General features: G+C 32.0%; 1 protein-coding gene across 7 annotated transcripts in view; it reads right to left on the reverse strand.

The window, feature by feature from the left end:
- Positions 1-6,000, reverse strand: part of LOC106881036 (interferon regulatory factor 1) — a 72,055-nt gene that overhangs the window by 17,304 nt on the left and 48,751 nt on the right. Inside the window, exon 2 of one of the 7 annotated variants that reach the window (XM_014931236.2) lies at positions 1,371-1,410. The exons of 4 other annotated variants lie outside the window; for them this stretch is intronic. The gene's annotated coding sequence lies outside the window, so the exon portion shown is untranslated. Of the gene's footprint in view, positions 1-1,259; positions 1,411-2,578; positions 2,602-6,000 lie in introns of those variants that run through there. 2 more of the 7 variants (XM_052966845.1, XM_052966863.1) reach the window with 2 other exon arrangements.

Consider the following 6,000-nt stretch of genomic DNA (forward strand, 5'->3'; position numbering starts at 1 on the left):
TTGGTGGAATTTGAACTCAGAATGTAAAAATGGATGAAATGCCACTTAGCATTTTGCCTGCCATGCTAACGATTCTTTCAGCTCATCACATTAGTATCCATAAAAATATTGACAAATTTTTCACACTGTTAACCTTATCTATTCTGTTAGCACTGATTTGTCAGCTAGATTTTTAAAGTGGTTTGCTAGTCTTAAAAATGTCTTTGCTAAAAAGTATCAGTACTAAGAATAACTCAACTCAGAAATGTAAACATATAACCCACAAAAATGTTTGTTTTCTTTTTTTGTAAGTATCAAATTTAAATCCAATCTTAACTTTAATTTTCAATTTAATTACAATGGAACAAATAAAGAAAGAAAAAAGAATCGGAAACATATAGAATAAAAGACAAAGAAGATAACAAAAAAGACAAATGGAAAACTACAACATCCCCTTGCAAGAGATAGACTGGTCCAAGTAAAGTAGAAATATTAACAATCCAAGTGAGTTTATAAGTTCAGAGTCAAGTGAAGTTCATGTTAGTTCATAGTGAAGTCGGAAGATGTCGTTTGGTTAGTGCACAAGGAATAATGATTGTCAGTTCATAAAGAGATTTATTAGTTTGTTGCATTGTTTTTACTGTTGTCTGTTTATCTTATTTATTGTATGTAACAAATTATGTTACAACATCTGGCAACAAGGTTTTCAAAGCTCATGTAAGTTATTCAACAATTTGTTAACTAATGGAAGACCTATTAGCTTCCATAGTACAGTTGCAAAAGCAACAACAAGAGCAGCAAGAGGAGTTGCAGAGGCAACTATTACAGCAACAACTACAACAACAATTATTGGAGTTATATTCAAAGCCCAAAAATGAGGCAACTTTGTTTTCGCCAGACAGCATTTCAAACTCGATTAATGAATTCAGTTATAACCCAGAGGAGGGTATAACTTTTGCATTGTACTATAGAAGGTACAAGGAGACTTTTAAGCAAGATTGCAAATCATGGTTGGACGAACAAAAAGTGAGATTGTTATTGTGAAAATTAGCTCTGTTAGAGCATAAACGTTACTGTAATTTCATATTGCCCAAAGATCCCAATGAAATTTGTTTTAAAGAAACAATAGAATCACTGTCTAATGCATCTGGTGATATAGTCTCTCTATTTAACACTCAAATGGAGTGTTGGAATATTAATGAAAAAGAGAATGATGATTTTATCACATATGTAGGAACAGTCAACAGGATGTGTGAAAGTTTTAAACTCAAAGAGCTTACAGCAGAGATGTTCGAGTCTCTTATTTTCATACAAGGCCTTACAGCAAGTGAAAATACAGAAATTCGGGCAAGAATTCTTTCTAAATTGGAGCAAGTAAACCACGATCTAACCTTACAGTCCATAGCAGAAGAATGCCAAAGGATGGTAAACCTGAAACACAATGTAGAAAAAATTCAGAAAACAGATTCCTCAAAAATACAGATATGCTAACCGAAAAAATACAGCCAAAAAAGAACGCTATGTCCTAATCCATGTTAAGGATGTGGGGGCATACACTTCAGAAAAGACTATCCATTTAAAAATCAAAAATGCTAAAGTTGCAAAAGAATTAGTCACGAGAATTCACACTGCAGAACAAAATTATGAAGGTCAAACATTAAAAATGCTAGAGTGCTCTCAGCAGAAAAAAATCAACTCCCAAATAAGAAAATTCGTACACCTAAAAATAAATGGAATAACTATTAAACTTCAATTGTTTACTGGAAATGATATTTAAATAATAAATATGGACACATGGAAGAAAATAGGGACACCCATGTTGAGAAAAATAGCAGAATCTGCTCGTAGCGTAACGGCAACAAATTATATTTCATATACAAAATGTGGATTAATGTTACATTTTGAGGGAAAACATGCAAGGTGAAAGTCTTTGTCATTAAAAATGCAACCGATCTGTTTGGTACTAATTGGTTAGAATTATTTGATTTATGGGACCTCCCCATAAATCTCTATTGTAAAAACATAAATAGTTGTCCCTCTAAAAAAGGGAAAATATTAAAAAATTTTTCCACAAGTGCACTTGGACAAACTAGGTCTATGCACAAAAACTGAAGCATGTTTTGAATTAAATGATAACATTACACCTGTGTTCAATCCTAATAGGAAAGTGTCTTTGGCAGCAATAAAGCAAGTGGATGATGAGTTGGACAGATTGGGAAAAAATGGAATCATTAAAAAGGTCGATTATGTGAAATGAGCAGCTCCAATTGTATGTATAAAAACAAACAACAAAATTAGGTTGTGTGCCAATTTTTCAACCGGTTTAAATGACTGTTTAAAAATGAACCATTATCCACTACTGACCTCAGAAGTTATTTTTACAAAACTAAACAGAGGGAAAATATTTTCAAAACTCGATCTGTTTGATGCATGTCTACAAATCAAAGTAGATAAAAAATGCTCAAAGCTGTTAACAGTCAACACTCACAGTGGTCTATACAAATATAATAGACTACCTTTTGGACTGAAGGTAGCACCTGCAATATTTCAACAGGTGATGGACACAATGTTGGCACACTGTCAGTTTGCTATTCCTTACCTTGATGACATGTTAATCAAAAGCAAATCGTGGAATGAGCATATCAAACACATGAAGGATTATGACTTCACACTCAGTGAAGAGAAGTGTGAATTTTTTTGCCTAAAATCAAATACCTAGGTCAAATCATAGATAAGAGTGGAAGATGTCCTGACCCATCAAGGGCAGATGCAATCAAGGATATGCTTCCTCCAATGAATATACCAGCATTACAAGCTTTCCTTGGCCTAGTAAATTACTATCAACAATACATTCCAAATATACATAAATTGAGAGCACCATTAACAAGTATGTTTTGACAGGTTATAATTTCAACTGTACATAAAACATCAAAGCTTGTAACTCCAGCTTTCTGATGAAGTAATAATGTCAAATAGGAACATTTTCCTTGTGATGAATGGGCAATATATACTCTACAATGATCTCTTGTATTCTTTTTTGGTATTCTTATCATTCTTTATGAAGTCTTATTCTATGACTGCCATGTTTCAATTTCAAGGAAGTTGCAATGACAGATATTTCTCACTCTAGGATCATTTTTATCAAAATAAGCTGAATTTAGTTGATTGAACTTCTTGAGAGGCATTTTCTGCATTGTTTGAATCAAAAATTATTTGTTGTTGATTAGACTTGTGAATCTGAAGACATTTCATAGAAAGATTTTTTTTTTTTTTACTGAATGTGGAATTCCAATTTTTAACTTGATTCAAATTATTCAAGGCACCCTCAATTTTCATATTTAATGATCTTATCTTGCTGATTTGCATTGCTGATATCAAGATGATTTCATTCTTGTTTTCTTTCTAATGAGATTGTAGGCTGGTCTGTGCATCTGAATATGTTATTCTATACATATTTGACAACTTTGATAGATGCATAACATTCAACATTCATATTTCTGAAATAACCAAGCATTGTAGGAAACCACATGTTGATTATTCACCTTACTGTCCATTTCCAACTCATATAGTTGCAGTATGATTCCTTCAGTAGGACTTTGCCAGTGATACAATGGATACAGTCATCACCACTTAATGTTTGTGAAACTCATGGGGGGAAACTCTTGCTGCAATATCCATTTAACGTGCAAGACAAATAACATTCTGTTTGCTATATGGGCCATGTATCATGTGCTTCTTTATCAAACCATAAAGACCAACTTTACATACATTACTTGGATTTTTTTTTTTATAATAATTTTGTTCATGGTATAATTGAAGCATTTCAGTGGAATATTTTAACCAAAGTAAAGTTACTTGCTGCATCAATATGGCTGTTCAATGTTACTAGTAGTTTAACCCCAGGCAGATCTACCAGCTGGTTATAGGTGCAGTCTGCATGCTGAATATATATTGCAAGGGGTTTTAAACTAGTAGTAACATTGAACAGCCATATTGATGTGTTTAAACTAGCAGTAACATTGAACAGCCATATTGATGTTTAAACTAGCAGTAACACTGAACAGCCATATTGATGTGTTTAAACTAGTAGTAACATTGAACAGCCATATTGATGTGTTTAAACTAGCAGTAACATTGAACAACCGTATTGATGTGGCAATTAATTTTACTTGTTAGTATAGTTACTACTCTCACCTCTTATTGAGATTTTACAACTAGCTACTTTGCTTATTTTAACCAAAGCTTTCAATTAATTATTTTCATTTATGATAAGGAAATGTGTCATGTTTTTATTTTTTTTATTTCATAACTGTAGCATATCAGTAAAAATTCAAGTGGAAGATAATATACTTACCTTACAAACAGCAGAATTGACAGTTTTATTTACTGAAAGGTTTTGTAAAATAATTTAACCACCTTAGATGTAAGTAACTTCAAGTGATTGAAGAAACTGCATTCAATATGTCTTAATACATTGACAACAAAATTAACTGTCCTACTCAATGAGGTCTTTAGTAAATCTTTGTTGTTTTTATTACCATTCTCTTTCTGTTTCTCATGTCTTTTTTATCTTTTTCTTATCATCAGACAGTTTAATGTTGTTTTTGAGAGTGAAATATTTGTGGCCATGTTTTTGGTGGTGTGTGAAGAAAAAATATGCTTTGACTAAACACAAACCTTATTTTCCCCCATGTTATATAGGTGGATTCAATGACTAAACCAAATAAATTCACTTTTGCAGATAATGAATTATAGCAAAATTGTAAGTGTCAAACAGAATGCCTATCAGTACTTGTTCCAACTATATGCACTTTGAGTTCAAATCCCAGCAAGGTTAAACTTTTGCCTTTCATCCTTTCAGTTCAGTTAGAAAGTACCTACCAATACAGAGGGGTGGGTTGGTAGAACTGGGATCTTTATCTGTTGCTGTCACAGATTTTGAAATTAAATGAAACTTTTCAAATTTGGTATATTGAAGTAATTTTTCATGCTGAATCCAGTTTCATGATACATTTATTCCCGAAAAATTCAATAAAAAATGTAATCGTTTTCACCTAATTAGAAAAACAGGATTTGGAAGATAGCATTTTCTGCTATCATGAAATGAAAGTAAAAACATTACGACACCAAAGATTTAATAAACAAAATGAAAGCAAAACAGTACAATGACAAAAAGTTGTAAGTTTTGATAAGTTTTATCCAATAAAATCATGTGAAACGGTCAAACAGGCATGTAAATAATTTAAAAAGGAAGAAAATCCATTAGGGTTAGAGGTAGGGGTAGGGTTAGAACTAGGGTTTGACTTATTGGCAAAGAAATTACAGTCTAAAAGAAGATATACATGGTGGTGATGGTGGTTCAGACAGCAGACTACAACTTTGTTACTGTGGAAACAGGCATCAAAATGTATGTGGCTTTCAAATTGGCTAAAATTACTCAAAATTTGCCAAGTTTAAAAGCTACTGACTTTATTAATTTATGGAAAAAATGAATCTCATTTTCATAATTAGCAAACAAAACAAAATCAGTACACGTAATTTGAAAACAACTGAAACAAAATTAAAAACAAAAGTAGACAACTGTGACAGCAACAGATAAGATCCTAGAACTGAAAGAATGACATACCAATTGCCTTATGCAAATTTGTCCTGTCACTTTGCATTGCAAGTTCATATGCTGCCATATTCTACTTTGGTAGTAGACTTAATCTGTCACATGATCTAACACCACTACTAAAAATTATCTTGATCTGAGTATATGACAGATAGATAGAGAAACAAGGATCTTATATATATATATATATATATATATATGCAAAACACATGTATAACAACAATAGAAGTATACCTCAATATCAGTGGAGATAAAGGACAAAATTTATTAAATGACACAAGTTTGGGACACGTGCATCATCGAATGAAAGTGGATATCGAATAAATCGCTGTTGAGAAACTCAGGGTTCTGGCTGTGTTCCATGCCTGTATCATTTAACATATATATATATATATATATATATATAT

This window comes from Octopus bimaculoides, chromosome 1 (assembly GCF_001194135.2).
Source record: "Octopus bimaculoides isolate UCB-OBI-ISO-001 chromosome 1, ASM119413v2, whole genome shotgun sequence".
Lineage (NCBI taxonomy): Eukaryota > Metazoa > Mollusca > Cephalopoda > Octopoda > Octopodidae > Octopus > Octopus bimaculoides.